Genomic DNA, 17,316 nt, shown 5'->3' with positions numbered 1-17,316 from the left:
CCAGCAGCCTCCTCTAGGTTTTCACTACTGTCAGTCATGCAAGTCCCAGGTGGAAACTCAGGAATACTGTTGCACACAGATACAGAAGGATTCTTCATTGCTGTTTCCACAACAATTTTGTTTTGCCAGACAGGGTTGTTAGCCCTGACCTGAACTACCAAATCTGGAGGACTGGTGGATAACTCTTAGTCTGGCCTCTACCCTTTGACCTGTTTGGCATGGGTGACCCTACCAAGAGTCAAAACACAAGGCCCCGACTCCAGAAAATGTAGCCCTCCAGGTCATTGAGGCATACAAGCCTCCAAACACTACGACAATGTTGTGGTCCTTTTGGAGGCCTCGTAAGAGCAGTGCTTGAATCATCCAAGTGAGGATCACAGTATAGTTCCGCATCTGTTTAGATATCTATGCAAATAGATATATTCAGCATAGCATAGATTCAAACTGTGTTGGTCATTCACACAAACTACGTATTTCACTATACGTTTTGATGTCCATGTGACAGATATACCTAATCTTTAAATCAATCAATGCAGGAAAAAGATAAAGGCATACCCCAAATTAGAAGTATTTTTAATGTTCACTACAAGACTCACCAATTACTTAATACTAAAAGCAACAATCTAATTTGGTTCTTTGCACGGAGATAAGTGCAGCACAATGTTGCGTCCGGTACAGTGCTGTCTTATAGCTCCTGACCCTGGATCAAGCCTTTGGTACTGTCTGTGTGGAGTTTGCATGTTCTCCCTGTGGACACACTGGTTTCCTCTGGGTGCTGCAGTTTCCTTCCACCATTCAAGAAACGTCCACATTCAGGAGTTAATTGGTCACTGTTAATTGCCCCTTGTGTGTGGAAAAAAAATCACAGATTATGTGTGGAGTTGATAGGAAATAGTGGGAGGAATAGAATGGTTAAGGGTAAAATCAGAGTAAATATGGGGGTACAAGGATAGCACAGACTCAATGGGTTGAAGGCCCTATTTTTGTGCTGTGTCTATCATTTTGTCTCACCTCAGAATGAATTTAGGTCTATGGTGGGTATTCTGTTCACAACAATACAGTAGATGTACAGCAGCATGTCTCACAAATCTGATCCAGATTTTAATGATTAATGAAGGTGTTGCAAGGCCGAGGCTGAGGATGAACCCAAGTGCAGGACACAGGTGCAGAGGCAGAGTTGTGAGGCGTTAGCACCACCGTGAACCGGGAACTGGTATCCAAGAGTCTTTACACGGAGACAAGGTTTACATAGAGTATCCAGGAAATGATGCAGAGCTTAGAACTGACAGTCCCAAGGAATCAGGAAACGAAGTTTACTCACACTAGAGTCGACCAATGAACTGGCAAAGCATAGCTGTGTCGCCCGAGTTTTATCCTATGTTCACTAATGGGAAGCAGGTGTGCTGTAATTAGTGGAACTGGGAATGATTGGAAATCAGACGAGGGGATTAAGGCCCGATAAAGGAGCTAATAGCAAGATGGGGAATTGCCAGACAGGTCCATGACAGTACACCGCCCCCCCCCCCGCCCCAAACGGGAGCTCCAGGTGATCCTCCAGGCTTGTCCGGATGGTCCCGATGGAAGTCTTGAATGAGGGAGGGGTCCAGGATGAAGGAGCGGGGAACCCAGGAATGCTCCTCTGGGTCGTACCCTTCCCAGTTGACCAGGTATTGGAGGCACCTGTCCCGATGGCGCACATCTAGTAGCCGCCGGACGGTATATGCCGGATGGTTGTCGAAGATCCGGGCGGATGGAGCGGTTTCAGTCGGAAGCCACAAGGGGCTGATGGAAAGTAGTTTTAATTGGGAAACATGAAAAGTAGGGTGGACGTGCATAGATCTTGGTCGTTTAAGTCGGATTGCTGTGGGGTTGATGATACTTTTGACCTTGAAAGGTCCCAGGAAGCAAGAGATGAGTTTCTTAGGCTCGTTTCTGACAGGGATGTCTTTGGATGAAAGCCACACCATCTGCCCAGGTCGTTACTCAGGCGCAGGAGTCCGGTGTTGATCGGCAATCCTCCTATTGCGATCGGCTGATCTGAGCAGGTCCGTGTGTGTCCTCCCAAACCTTGCGGCACCGATCGATATGAGCCTGAACAGATGGCACCGTAATCTCCTCTTCTTGCACGGAGAGCAGTGGGAGTTGGTACGCAAGGGAGCACTTGAAGGGAGACCTTCCGATGGCAGTACTAACCAGAGAGTTGTGGGCGTACTCAACCCACACGACGTGGTCACTCCAGGTAGACGGGTTGTTGGTTGTAATACAATGTAGCGTCGCCTCCAAGTCCTGGTTGACCCGTTCAGTTTGCCCATTCATCTGTGGGTGGAAGCCAGATGACAGGCTGACCGAGGCACCTAAGGCTTGACAGAAGGCCTTCCATACCTGCAAGATGAATTGGGGATCTCGATCGGAGACGATGTCCGCGGGGATGCAGTGGAGGCGGAAGACGTGGCGGATGAGAAGGTCTGCAGTTTCTTGATCAGAAGGGAGTTTAGGGAGGGCTCCAAAGTGCACCATCTTGGAGAACCAGTCTACCATGGTGAGTACGGCGGTGTGTCCGTGTGAAGGGAGGAGACCGGGGAAGAAACCTAGGGCGATGTGCGACCAAGTACGACCAGGGACGGGTAGCGGACAAAGTAATCCTGCAGGTGGCTGATGACAGGCTTTTCCACAGGCACAGATGGAACATGCAGAGACATAGGAACAGGTATCCGGCTCCATGGAAGGCCACCAAAAGTGTCTTTTCAGGAGAGCCAGGGTCCGATCACTCCAGGGGTGGCAGGCGAACCGAGATGTGTGCCCCCACCGGAGAACCTGAGATCTGACGGAATCAGGCACAAAAAAGCAATCGGCGGGTCCATTGCCGGGGTCAGGGTCAACCCGTTAGGCTTCCTTTACTATGGACTCAATCTCCCAAGTGAGGGTTGCCACCACACAGGATGGTGGGAGGATAGTCTCTGGGCCGGAAGTGTCCCCCTTGGAGATGTATTGGCGGGAGAGCGCATCTGGCTTTCCATTCTTGGACCCTGGACGGTATGCAAGGGAAAAGTTGAACCATCCAAAAAAATAATGCCCAACGGGCCTGGCGGGAGTTCAAACATTTGGTGGTCTGAATATATCCCAGGTTCTTATAATCAGTCCAAACAATAAACAGGTGATCCGGCCCCTCCAGCCAGTGCCTCCACTCCTCCAATTCTCGCTTGACTGCCAGTAGTTCCTGATTTCCCCACATCATAATTCTGCTCGGTAGGGGGGATCAGTCGGTGAGAAAAGAAGGCACAGGGATGAAGCTTTTCATCCGGACTTGATCGTTGGGACAGGACTGCTCCTACCCCAGAGTCAGAGGCATCAACGTCAACAATGAATTGACGGGAGGGTTCCGGTTGGACCAGGATGGGAACAGTCGTGAACCGCCTCTTCAGGTCAGTGAATGCCGAATCAGCCTCACAGTCCCAACAAAAAGGTGTGGTAGGCGAGGTAAGTCGGGTAATCCCTGATAAATCGGCAATAAAAGTTCACAAACCCCAAAAGTCGCTGAAGTTGCTTGCGGTCGTGGGTCTGGGCCATTCTTCCACCACCCAGATCTTCTCGGGATCTGCCCACTCTCGATGATGTAGTCCAGGAAGATGACCGACAGGACGTGGAACTCACATTTCTCCGCCTTCACAAGTAACTTGTTCTCCCACATTCTCTGGAGGACTAGACGGATATGGTGAATGTGTTTCTGGGGGCCTGCTAGAAAATACTAAGATATCATCTCAGTAGACAAACACTAAGTGATTAATAAAGTCCTTCAGTGCATCATTGATTAGGGCTTGAAAAATGACAGGGGCATTGGTGAGGCCAAACGGCATGACCAAGTATTCAAAGTGGCCCAAAGGTGTATTAAAGTCCATCTTCCACTCGTTTCCCTCCCTCATCCTGTCTAGATGGTAGGCGCTACAAAGGTCCAACTTCGAGAAGATGGTGGCTCCGTGAAGTGGTTCAAATGTCGAGTTAATGAGGGGTAGTGGGTACTTACTTTCAACTGTTATATTGTTTAGGACTCAGTAATCAATACAGGGATGAAGTGACCCATCCTCCTTCTCTACAAAGAAGAAACCGGTGCCCACCAGGGAGGATGAAGGTCAAATAATGCCCGCCATGAGGGACTCACTCATGTATTTCTCCAAGGCCTCTCTCTCCGGTCGGGATAAGTTATAAAGATAACTGGTGGGTAAAAAGGCCCTGGGAAGAAGGTTGATAGCGCAATCATATGGGCGGTGCGGAGGCAGGGAAAGAGCCCGTTGTTTGCTGAATACCTGTTCCAGGTCATGGTATTCTGCGGGGCCTCCGGACAAGTCAAGGGGTTCAAAGACAGGCGGGGTCGCAGTAACCTCCCTAGGGGATGGAGCCGACCACATACAGGTGGCGTGACAAAACGGGCTCCAGCTGGCTATCCTCCTGGTAGACCAGTTGACGTAGGGAACACACATCAAAGTTGCTGGTGAATGCAGCAGGTCAGGCAGCATCTCTAGGAAGAGGTAAAGTCGACGTTTCAGGTCGAGACCCTGATGGTAAGGTGGGACGTGGGCTGACCCAAGCAGCGGGGCGACTGGTCTTTCCTCTCAGATGCTCTTGAAGTCGATTATCGAGCCTGGTGGCTAGAGAGATCAGAGGGTCCAGGCTGTCCGCGTCATCCTTCGCTGCCAGTTCACCTTTTATCTTATCTGAGAGGCCCTGTCGGAACACTTCCCGTAGTGCCTCGTCATTCCACCCAGAGTCAGCCGCTAACGTTCGGAACTCGATGGAGTATTTTGCTACGCTTCGCGAACCCTGTCAGAGAGTTAGCAAGCTCTTAGCGGTGTCCTTACTGTGAACAGGCTGTTCAAGGACCTTCCTCATTTCGGAGACAAAGGAGGGGAAGGAGGAACAGGCCTCCGGTCGGTTGTCCCAGATCGCGGTGACTCATTCCAAGGCATCCCCTCATAACAGCCCCATCATGTATGCAACCTTTGATCTGTCCGAGGTGTACATACGTGGCTGTTGCTCAAAGACCAAAGAACATTGTAATAAGAAGGCCCAGCACTTCCCTAGGTCCCCAGCATAGGGTTCCAGTTGGGGTACGCATGGCTCTCGAGCTGATCCAAGGGGCATAGCCATCCCAGGCTGAGTGGTTTGGTCAGTTGGGGTTCTTGGAAGGGACGGAGTAAGGGAAGCAGATACCCGGTCATCCTGCTCACTGACCTTCCTCACGTTCGTGGACAGCGCACAAAGGTTGTCCGTGACCTCTCTGAGCAGTTGGTCGTGGGCACCCAGTAGGTAGCCATGGCTGGTAAGGGCCTGTTGCACAGAGTCCTTGTCCACTAGGTTCATTCTTGGCCAGTTCATTCTGTTGCAAGGACGAGGCTGAGGACGAACCCAAGTGCAGGACAGAGGCGTGGAGGCAGAGTCGTGAGGCATTAACACCAACACGAACGGGAACTGGTATCCAGGAGAGTCTTTACACAGAGACACCGTTTACGTAGAGTATCCAGGAAACGATGCAGAGCTTAGAACTGGCAGTGCCAAGGAATCAAGAAACAAGGTTTACTCACACTAGAGTCAACCAACAAACTGGCAAAGCATGGCTCCGCGGCCTGAGTTTTATCCTATATTCGCTAATGGGAACCAGGTGTGCTGTAATTAGTGGAACTGGGAATGATTGGAAATCATACAAGAGGATTAAGGCCCAATGAAGGAGGTAATAGCAAGATGGGGAATTGTCAGACGGGACCATGACAGCAGGCTTTGTGATGGATGTAATCTATGTAGACTTCAGTAAGGCCTTTGACAAGGACCAACACAATAGGCTGGTCTAGAGGTCAAGACACAATGAATCGAAGGTATGTTGGTGAACTGTATCTGAAATTGGCAAAGAACTTCAAAAGAGGAATTGGTCAAGTGGAATGGGTCTGAGGAAGGCATATTTCCTACAGAATGGCCCAATAGTGGAGGTACACAGACTCCATTCCAAACGCCGAACATCCCCATTTGTCGATTTACTGATGTCACTGATGATACATAGGGACAATCAGAGCTAATGTAAATTTTCTCACCAATAGTGATGGAAGCAGCAAGTGGCAGACTGAAAGGATTGTTCCCTTCTACATCCCAGCACAAGTTTGAACACTTTACAGCCAATGCAGTACTTTTGCAGTGTGGGCACCATTCTTTTGCAGGAAATGTAAAAGCTAACTGTGGCAGCATGTCCTGCAACAGTTATGTGATAACACCCAGGTTGTGAGAATCTGCTGAAGGATAAATGTTGGTGAGGGCATCAAGTATATCTCCTCCATCTTATCTGAAGAAATGCCATGGGATCAATTGGGAGAGCTGTTGGGCTTCAGGGCAGCTTCCATCCCACTGTTACAAGACTCGTGTACAATAAAGATGAACTCTTGCTCTTTCAGTCTCTCTCATCGTGGCCCTTGCACTTTATTTGATTACACACGCTGCACTTTCTCTGTAATTATAACACTAGATTCTGCATTCTGCTCTTGTCTCTCTTTTCCTACCTCCTCCATGTGCTTAGAATGCTGCTTGCTAAATGAGGCTTTTCACTCTGTTGGTAAATTCTGTGCTTTTAAATTGATTACTTGCACCTAGTGTCACTTTATGTACATACAATCAATCTATGTACAGTATATAACCTAATCTTATATTTAGACAGCCACACTCAACAGTTATTTGTACATTGTGTTTAATAACATTACTTTTATATTTATATTTCCCTCCCCCTTTCCCATTCTTCTTTACCCCACTCTGGCATCTTACCTGCCCTCTGGGTCCCCTTCTCCTTCTCTTTCTCCAATGGTCCACTCTCCGCTCCTATCAGATTCCTTCTTCTGTAGCCCTTTATCTTTCCTACTCACTTATCACCTTCTGGTTATCCTCCTTCCCCTCCCTCCACCTTTTTATCCTGACACTTTCCCCGCTCCTTTTCAATCTGGAAGAAGGGTCTCGGCCTGAAATGTCCACTGTTTTTTCATTTCCATAGATGCTGTCTGACCTGCTGAGTTACCCCAGCATTTTGTGTGTGTTGCTCTGAGATTTCCGGTATCTGCAGACTTTCTCCTGTTTATATTTGTTGTGTTTTATTTTTGCTTTTTGTGTATTTTTATGCTGCATCAGATCTGCAGTAATAATCATTGTGTTCTCTTTATAACTGTGTTGCCCTTAAGGCATTTATTTGACTTTGCTGTGTCTATGTTTTAAATGATTTGTTTGTAACTATTTTCTAGTTAAAGTTAAAGGTTGATAATTAAGTTACAGTATATCAAAGGTAAATTCACTGTCTATGGTATATCGCGGCGTGTGATGACGTTACCTCCGGTTTCACCGCTTATTGTGTGTAACCTCCGGTTCAGAGAAGGTGTGAAGGTGGGTGCCACGTGTGCGGCATGATCGTGAAGAGCTCCGTGTCTACCCACAAAGAAACATTATAGAAGCAACGCTGTAAGTTCATAAGAATGTATTTGAAGTAAAAATAGTAACGCGGTTTCTGTTAAGGAAGCGGCGGTTGGGGTGGCCTGCCTGCCGGTTTTTCAATTTCAAACGCGGGGTGGGCTCAGGTCCGGCAACGGTTTGACGCGACCCCCTTGCCCGCTACTCGGGGTAACTGGAAATATTCGCTAAAAGAAGAGAGCGCGTGTGGTCTCCAGAATGAAACAGACGCTGTATATCTTTATATTTTTTATCAACAGTTTTCAACATACGATGTTAATGTGGAAGAGTGAACAGTAAATGGTTAACCTTACTACGACACTGTCTTCATTGGCTCCGGTTTAACTTGGTGTTTAGTCAGAGTTTCAACACACTGCACCGGAACACTACAATAACACAGTACTGAAGGAAGACGATAAACAATCTTGAACCTTGATAGTGAAATGTAGTCTATCTGATGATGTGTAATGGGACCTAGAAACTCTGTGCTCAGGTTTCTGTGGTTGGCCATCAATCCACAACCTTCTGACACTTGTGACTTGAGACGGAGTATTCAAAAGCCTGTAGCTATATGATTTGAACTCTGAAGATGATCTACATTGAAATGGTGGTGGTGGTGGGTGAGAGGTGGGCACAATGGACACATATGAATAATGCCCAAGTCCGCATAACAGAATAAACATGAGAAAGTGGAATATAACATAACGTGGTCGAGGAATGACGAGAAAGCCTTCCTTCAAGAAGAGGGTAAAGGAGCAAGTGAAATGTGTAATGTGATCCAATCAAAGTAACAATGGAATCCAATAAGCTGCAAGAGGTCAAACCAAAGAGGAGTGTTGCTGCATTTCTAGCAGAAGAGAATATAAAATCAAGAGTTGTTACATCAGTATTGTACTGAACTTCAGTTAGTTTGTGGTCTCTCGATGCAATTCTGAAGTTTATACCACAAAAAGGGAACGGAAGGCATCAATAAAGTGGAAATGCTTACAAAGCAGTAACCTGATTTGAAAGAATTCAAGTATGAGGAAATATTAGACAGACTCAGGAATGGAAAAGAAACTAAAAGGAGACAGAATACAAGTCATCAAGATTAGGAAGATATTTAACATGTCAAAGTGTTTTTTTTGGATGAATAATGAGCAAAGGGACTTAAATATAAGATAAACATTAATACCTTACAGAGTAAGGTTGAAGGAGAATTGTGAAACCTGCGCCACATAAAGTGGATGAAGCAGAAAGCATGGAAGCATTTAAGAAGTGGCTCCATGATGCATTGATAAGAGAGAAAGATTCCAGTTAAATGAACACACAAGGAGAAGTAAGTAGAACAGTATTTGAATGTCAGTAAACTATAATCACTGTTTCTGGCTACTTGACTTGAGTTGTTTACTTTTGTCTTGAGATTGTTGTGCAGTTCTGCACAAAATCTGATTCCTATCTGTCTGAAACCAGAGGAAATCTGCAGATGCTGGAAATCCAAGCAACACACACAAAATGCTGGAGAAGCTCAGCAGGCCAGGCAGCATCGACGGGGAACAGTTCGGTTGGCGTTTCGGGCCGAGACCCTTCGGCAGGAAGGAGATCCTTCGAACGGTCTCAATCTGAAATGTCGACTCTATCTATTTCCATAGGGACTACCTGGCCTGCTGAGTTCCTCCAGCATTTTGTGTGTCCTACCTGTATGTTTAGCTTCATCTATTTTTTTTTCAGAAATCTCTGTTATTTCTCTACAACCTTTTCTCAAAGGTTTGTTTCCCCAACTTCTTTTATGCCATGGATTCTCACCATTAATCCAGGGGTTCGTAGACTCCAGGTTGGGAACCCCTGCCTTACAGGGACCCTACCTGCACAATCAGTCAATATATATAAACCAATCTAGTGTATGTATATTTATTGTGCTTTTATTGTATTCTTTATACTTACTGTGTTTTTTATGCTACATCAGATCTGGCATACCAATCACAAAATATTCTTTATATTCATTCCACTTTTATAAATTGAGATTAGCTGAACATAATCTTTGAACTTCACATTATTAATTAAGGAAGTATCCAAACACCTTGTGTCCCCATCGAGCCACTATTGGTACTTCCACTAATTTAGTGGGAGGACATATTCAAATCTAATCATGTAAGAATGAGCTTGTATTGTATTTAAAACCTTGTCAAAGAGCACTCTCCAGTAAAATACAACACATTTAAATAATCTCCAACTATAGTTCTTTTTTGTGTGCCATACTCCGCCAGAGCCTCGGCGACCACTTTTTCAAGTGGTTGTCTCGGGAAAAGACTCTGTGAGTGGTCCCTCACGTCCTTCTCACAGCGCAGTTTTTTTTAACGAGGTCGAGTTGTGAGCTCAACACTCAACCCGGCACGGATGGAAAGCGAGCCCGGGAGCGGCCTGACTGGATTCAAACTCGGGAACCTTCACTCCGGAGTCCGGCGCTGATGTCACTGCGCCACCAGCCGGTTCTAACCATAGTTACATTGAACAAATAACACTGGGCAACAAAGATTTTTACTTCTTGAGTACTTTTGGGTGTATCTTATGGATTTTTAGGCTGATCATGAAAATCACCATAACATTTCCCTAACACGCACCAATTTTTTTGAAATTGCCTACATTTCTTTATTTCATTTCATAATTCAAGTCAGAATGACTGTTGTCAAGATTAAGGAAGGGCTTTTTAATGGTCCACAAATCAAATAGGTCAACAACGACAAACAATTTGAAGAACTTCTAGTGGGACCAGAGAAAATCACATGGAAGGCATTCAATGATGTTTTTGAAAATTTTCTTGGCAGCTACAAGCACCAAACTATGTGTTACTAAAGATTCATTTGTCTGCATTCCCATTTAGACTCCTTCCTTGCAAATCTTGGCACTGTCAGTGATGAGCATGGTTGAAGGTTTCACCGGGACATTGCAGTCATGGAGAAACCGTATCAGGGCAACGGGAATCCATCAAGTTGGCTGATTATTATTGGACATTTAAGCGAGAAGCTTCAGACACTGAGTACAAATAAAAATCATCAACAAAACAATTTTACCTTAGATGAACTATGGAAACGCCTCAACACTGTTATGCAATTAAGTGCATTATATTCAATAACAGTTATTTTCTTGTTTCTCCAAATTCCTACATGATACAAGTAGTTTGAAATTATATTTGTGTTCAGCTTCAAGCAGTCTGTAATAAATGGGAAAAAAAGCTTCTGAGGAAGCAACAGTTTTGTAGGACTGTGGTTTCATCGTGGGAGCAAACCACGGTGCTGGGAGTGAGCAAAATTCAGTGGTTTTTAATCCGGTCAGTGTGCACTCTGTCAAAATTAATTTAGACAGTAAGTACTCATGACTGCAAACATTATTATATACAGTACTTCAGACATTAAAAATAACCAATCCCATTTCAACCAAAATGTGAAGTTGAGTTACTGCAAGGCATTTTAAAATAAGCAGTTTGTTTATGCAATCCATGCAAAAAAAGAACTCACCACAGTATCCTCACAACAACCTGTGGGTATAACAAACCCTCTACGAATGTCCTCTCATGCTGCGATACATTTTATCCACCAGCAAAGGAAACATCAATCACTGTATTTAGGCCTTTAGGTTAATAATCAAATTCTATTTTCATAACTTTCTTTGAAACATGTACCTTAAATTCATTCTAGTCAATAGTCCTGTATGGGCAGCATAACAGCATTGATTCATTGTGCACGGACTTCAAAGGGCGACAGGAAGATACATCTCTACCAAGGGAGGTGCAAGATGATCCTTCCCTCTGCCAGCCTGCAGGTCACCCTTGTGCAAGGTGTAGCTAGTGCTTAGTCCCTCCCAATCAGGGTCACATGAAGTCATGGGAGCAGGTGGTGGATGGTCGTATGGGCAGCTGGTCCATATCTCAAGTCCAGGCCATGTGACCACTGATACCAGGCAGACAATCTCCGAAGAGTATTAATAATAGTGGATGTCACCCGTCTTGTAAAGACCCTGCCCAGAAAAACCCAAAGGCAAACCATTTCTGCAGAAAAATTTGCCAAGACCATACATGGTCATGGAAAGACCATGATCGCCCATATCATACATAATTAAAGGACATTCCATTTACCTTAGGTGAGGGTGCAAAGAAATGAGTCTGGAATAGTGGCTTATGGTATCCCTAAGTGAGTAGGAAGAATGTTATCAAAGACACAAGAGAATGTAAATGCGTAAACACAAAATACTCTGCAGATGCTGGGGTCAAAGCAACACTCACAACACGCTGGAGGAACTCAGCAGGTCGGGCAGCATCCGTGGAAATGATCCGTTGACTGATCATTTCTACTGATGCTGCCCCACCTGCTGAGTTCCTCCAGCGTGTTGAGAATGTAAATGCAGTAGCTTGGAGCAACAAACATTTTGCTGGAGGAACTCAGTGGGTCAAAACTATATCTGTGGGAGCAAAGTAATTGGCAAAGTTTCAGGTTGAAACCCTGCATTGGAGTTTTGACCAAAATTTTGACAGTTCTTTTTCTCCTACAGATACTGCTTGGCCCAAATCATAAACACAAGAATTTCTGTAGGTGCTGGAAATCCTACAGCTAACACAAAATGCTAGAAGAACTCAACAAGTCAGGCTGCATCTATTGAGAGAAACAAACAGTCAATGTTTCTGGCTGAGACTCTTCATCAGGATTAGGTTCTTATGAAGAGTCTTTACCCAAAACATTAAATATTTATTCCGGTCCATAGCTGATGTCTGTCTGATCTGCTGGGTTCATCCTGCAGATCGTTTGTTACAATTAAACTTTATTCGTTTGAGGTGCAAATGAAAGTGTATAAGGCTAATGAAGTGTTGGCGCGTGGTCAAGTGGTCAAGGCGTTCGTCTAGTGATTTGAAGATCCCTAGTTCGAGTCTTGGCTGAGGCAGCATTGGTGTCGTTGAGCAAGGCACTTGACCACACATTGCTCTGCGACGACACTGGTGCCAAGCTGTATGGGGTCCTAATGCCCTTCCCTTGGAGAGGGGAGACTTGCAGCATGGGCAACTGCTGGTCTTCCATGAAACCTTTCCCAGGCCTGCGCCCTGGAAACCTTCTAAGGCGCAAATCCATGGTCTCATGAGACTAACAGATGCCTATAATATTAATAATAAGGCTACTGAACACAATGGCTTCACCAAACAAATATCAGTCAGTTTCCCCTGTTCATCCAGCAGGTATAGACCAAAAAGAGGATTCTGGTGTTGGTAACTCACAGGTTTATTAGTGCTTGGACATACAGCAAGGAGTATAATGACTTAAAGAATTTGTTGACACTTAACATCCGTAAGAGCTGGCCAGACGAAACAAGGTTGATTTGTAAACCTATGTCCCCGGAAGATGTCTATTTGGACAAAGCACGCTAAAGTGAGGGTGATGACAATCACATTCCAGCCCAAATGATGGCATTTCAAAACCAATGCACTGGCTGAAATGCACTTTACAAACACAAATATTCATTTAAATTTTTGAACAAATGTTTATAATGTACTGAAATCTCACAGATGATAAGTTGCAAAATTTTGTTGCACTCTTCTGTGACCCCAGTCACCAAGTCAAGTCAAGTCACTTTTTATTGTCATTTTGACTATAACTGCTGGTACAGTACACAGTAAAAACAAGACGACGTTTTTCAGGACCATGGTGCTACATGAAACAATACAAAAACTATACTGAACTACGTAAAACCAACACAAAAACTACACTAGACTACAGACCTACCCAGGACTGCATAAAGTGCACAAAACAGTGCAGGCATTACAATAAATAATAAACAAGACAATAGGCACAGTAGAGGGCAGTAGGTAGGTGTCAGTCCAGGCTCTGGGTATTGAGGAGTTTGATGGCTTGGGGGAAGAAACCGTTACATAGTCTGGTCGTGAGAGCCCGAATGCTTCGGTGCCTTTTGCCAGATGGCAGATTCCATGCTCCACCCTTTCAGACAGTATCTCGACTTCACCCCCAGTCAGAAAGGCTTCACTCTAAGTCCGCTCTCATCAAGATTACCATTGCTTCCAAATCTCTGTCGACCAACCATACTACTTCTTAAGTGTTTACTAGGGTGCTGTCTGGTTTGGACCTTATGACCTTTAAGGATGTGATGGTCAAACTTCAGAATCAGAATCAGCTTGATTATCAATGACATAATGTATGTCATGATATACGCAAAATATATTATTTTGTGGCAGCATTACAGTACAATAAATTTAAAAATATAAACTACAATAAGAAACAAATATTTTAAAAATGAATTAAATAAGTTGGGCAAAAAGAAAGCAAAAATAGCAAGATAGCATTTGTGGGTTCATTCATTACCCGTTCAGAAATCTGAAAGTGGAGGGACAAATACTCAAAGTTCAAAGTTAATTTTATTATCAAAGTATGCATATGTTACAAATACCAACCTGAGGTTCACTTTTTTGCAGGCATTTGCAGTGGAACAAAGGCGTACAATCGAACCAATGAAAATGCTGCACACGATGACTGACAAATTGTACAAAATACAAAAAGAAACAAGAGAGAGATAGATAGATAAACTGGGAACATGAGCTGTGGAGTCCTTGAAAGTGAGTCGAAAGCTTGTGTTCGATAATCAGTTTAGTATTGATGGGAATGAAGATGTCCAGCTGGTTCAGGAGCCTGATGGTTGAAGGATAATAACTGTTTCTCAGCATAGTGGTATGGGGCCTATGGCTCCTGTACTTCCTTCCTGATGGTAGCAGCGAGAAGAGAGCATAGCCTGGATGGCAGGAGTCTTTGATGATGGATGCTGCTTTCTTTTGGCAACACTCTTTGTAGGTTTGCTCAGTTGTTGGGAGGGCTTTTCCTGTGATAAACTGGGCCGTATACTTTTCTTTTTTGGAAGCTGTTCCTAAAACGTTGCATGGGTGTCTTTAGGCTCCTGCACCTCCTCCCTGATGGTAGCAATGAGAAGACGGCATATCCTGAGTTATGAGGGTTACCTAGTGACGGATTTCACCTTTTTGAGCCATCATAATTTGAAGATGTCCTTGATGCAGGGGAAAGCTTAGGTTGGTTTCTCTGGAATGTCGGAAGCTGATACAAATTAATAAAATTATGAGAGATGTAGATAGGGTAGACAGTCAGAATTTTTTTCCCTGAGGTAGCAATGTCAAGTTGTAGAGGACCTGCATTTAAGAAGAGGGTGGGAAAGTTTAAGGGAGCTGTGCAGAACAAATGTTCTAATAGAGCTGTGTGTGCTTAGAATGGGCTACACAGAGCTAGCAATCGAAGTAGGTATGATAGTGGCATTTAAGATACCTTTAGATGGGCACATGGATATTCAGTGATTAAAGGGATTTGGATGATATATAGGCAAATTAAATTTAGTTCAATCTGAAGCTGATTGAGTTTGTAACTTTCTGCAGCCTTTTCTAATCCGGTGCAGTGGCCCCTCCATATCAGACGGTGATGCAACCATCTAGAATACCCTCCACATTACATCTGTAGAAATTTTATAAGAGTAATTGATGACATACTAAGTCTCCTCAAACTCTTAATTAAGTATAGCTGCTGTCATGCCGTCATTGTGTGTTGGTCCCAGAGATGGTGACACCCAGGAACTCGAAACTGCTCACCCTTTCCACTGCTGATCCCCCGATGAGGACTGATGTCTGTTCCCTTGACTTCCCCTTCCTGAAGCCCACAATCAAGTCCTTGGTCTTACTGATGTTGAGTGCAAGGATATTGCTGCAATACCACTCAACTGGCTGATCCACCACACTCCTGTACTCTTCCTTATTATCATCTGAAATCCTGCCAACGTAGTTGTCATTGGCAAATTTATAGATGGTGTTTGAGCTGTGCTTCACAACACAGACGTGGATGTAGAGAGAATAGTGCAGTGGGCTAAACACACATCTTTGAGATGCCTCAGCGTTGATTGTCAGCAAAATGGAGACGTTATTTCGGATCTGCACTAATAGTGGTCTCTTGATGAGGAAGTCAAGGATCCAATTGCAGAGGGAGGTACAAAGGCCCAGGTTTTGGAGCTTGCTGATTAGTACTGAGGGTATGATGGTGTTGAACATTAAGTTGTAATCCATGTTTGGCACAGACATTGTGAGCTAAAAGGTGTGCTTCTGTATTTTGCTGTTCTATGCTCAACTTTTCATGATTTGTGCCCTCCCAACCCAAGTTACCTATTTTAAATTTTGATTCTGATTTTCTAATTAAAATTTGATTGCTCTCCTTCTCTATCCAGGACATGCTCTCTTCTCACTACTACCATTCAGAAGGAAGTACAGAAGCCTGACATGTTCAGAAACAATTATTACCCTACAACCACCATGAACAGCTCATTTCTTCACTATTTTGAACTGATTCTACAATGTACAAAATCACTTTCATGGACTCTTTACAACTCATCTTCTTGGTATTAGTTTTATTTACACAGTTTGTCTACTTTTGCATGTTGGTTTTTTGCCAGTCTTTGTGTGTTTATGTCTAGTTTTTGTAAAATTGTATTGTACTTCTTTTTTCCTGTAAATGCCTGCAAGAAAATGAATTTTATGTATATTGTGGTGCCCATGATGATGGACGAGAAAAGTTTGTTTCACTCAACTTCCAGTTTTATTGCAACAAGCACAGAAACAGACCGGGCGTGGTGACCAAGGGACCGAACCCACTCAGTCACAAACAAACAGGGGAGCTGATTATTACACACCCTGGCTACAGTCAGTGTGACCCACAAATACACATGCAAATAACTGTATAGCCCAAGCTAAAACATAATGATAAATGAACTTGAACATCCCACCGTAATCCCATGAAAGCTTTTTAAACACAAGAACAATAAATAACACTGGTCATTAGGAATTGGGAATGCTGGGGAGGGCTGTCGACCACGACCCTCCCCTCACACCAGAGCACCACAATATAGTAACATATGCAGTACGTACGTACTTTGACAATAAACTTAATCTGAGTTTTGAACTTATCAAAGGACAATTTTACATTTAGGCTATCCAAGGGTGATTTCAGGACACTGTGTACTTAAATGAAAAATAAGCATTGAATGCAACGTATCTTCAGAGTGTTTTCAGAGAATACAAGTCAGGCATCGTGCTCCCTGATTCTATCAATTGCATGTCAGGACGCTGGATAAACAGATAAATACTGGGGGGGGGGGGGTAGAAATATGCCCTCCAACAGCATTTTGTAATCGAGCATTAGAAGATGCAAGGGGCTAGCCCTACACCACCACTCTCAGACATGCATTGTTCTCAGAGGAAGGCCCAGCGTAAGTAACTGGTAATTTAAGGTACCGTAGCTGAAAGATCACAGGCTTTTTACAAACATTGAGGTGTTCTTGAGTGACAGAGAGGCATTCAACTCCAGGTGGGGCATTGATATCCATTTGGCTTGTTGGTGATTGGATCTGCACAGAATGCCATCTTCTCCGAGGATTGTCACCTTGTCGTGGTGCAGGGGCCTGTGAGGCCCCAAGATCCCGAGAGTGATACTGTCTGGAGTTTAGCCATGTGGTGCTTAGCTCCTGGTAGGGTGGCCTGGAATGGAATGTCAGTTTCAGGACTATTATGACGTGACAGCCCAGTCCAGTGTCACCCACTGAAGTAACTGGGGCCTCAGTGCTAGGGATATTGCCCTGAGAGAGGCACGGCATTTGGTTCATATACGTGAGAAAATCTGCGGACGATGGAAATTTTCTTCATTAACTATTTACCATATAACCTTTTCATTGCATCATTCACTTCCATTCTGTTACATTATAAATGCCTAACCGGCAAAAGAGTGTTATGAGTATTTTGGGTAAGAGCCATACCATGACTTAGACTACACTGCCTGA

General features: G+C 44.3%; 1 protein-coding gene across 3 annotated transcripts in view; it reads right to left on the bottom strand.

Annotated features, from left to right (window-relative positions):
* The window catches only part of vegfc (vascular endothelial growth factor c), a 226,157-nt gene that overhangs the window by 106,003 nt on the left and 102,838 nt on the right, over positions 1-17,316 (bottom strand). The window contains exon 1 of one of the 3 annotated variants that reach the window (XM_063049454.1): positions 11,123-11,279. The exons of 1 other annotated variant lie outside the window; for it this stretch is intronic. The gene's annotated coding sequence lies outside the window, so the exon portion shown is untranslated. Of the gene's footprint in view, positions 1-10,958; positions 11,068-11,122; positions 11,280-17,316 lie in introns of those variants that run through there. One more of the 3 variants, XM_063049455.1, reaches the window with a different exon arrangement.

The sequence above is a fragment of the Mobula hypostoma genome, chromosome 5 (genome assembly GCF_963921235.1).
Source record: "Mobula hypostoma chromosome 5, sMobHyp1.1, whole genome shotgun sequence".
NCBI classification, from domain to species: Eukaryota; Metazoa; Chordata; class Chondrichthyes; order Myliobatiformes; family Myliobatidae; genus Mobula; species Mobula hypostoma.
This window is presented reverse-complemented; position numbering and strand designations above follow the sequence as displayed.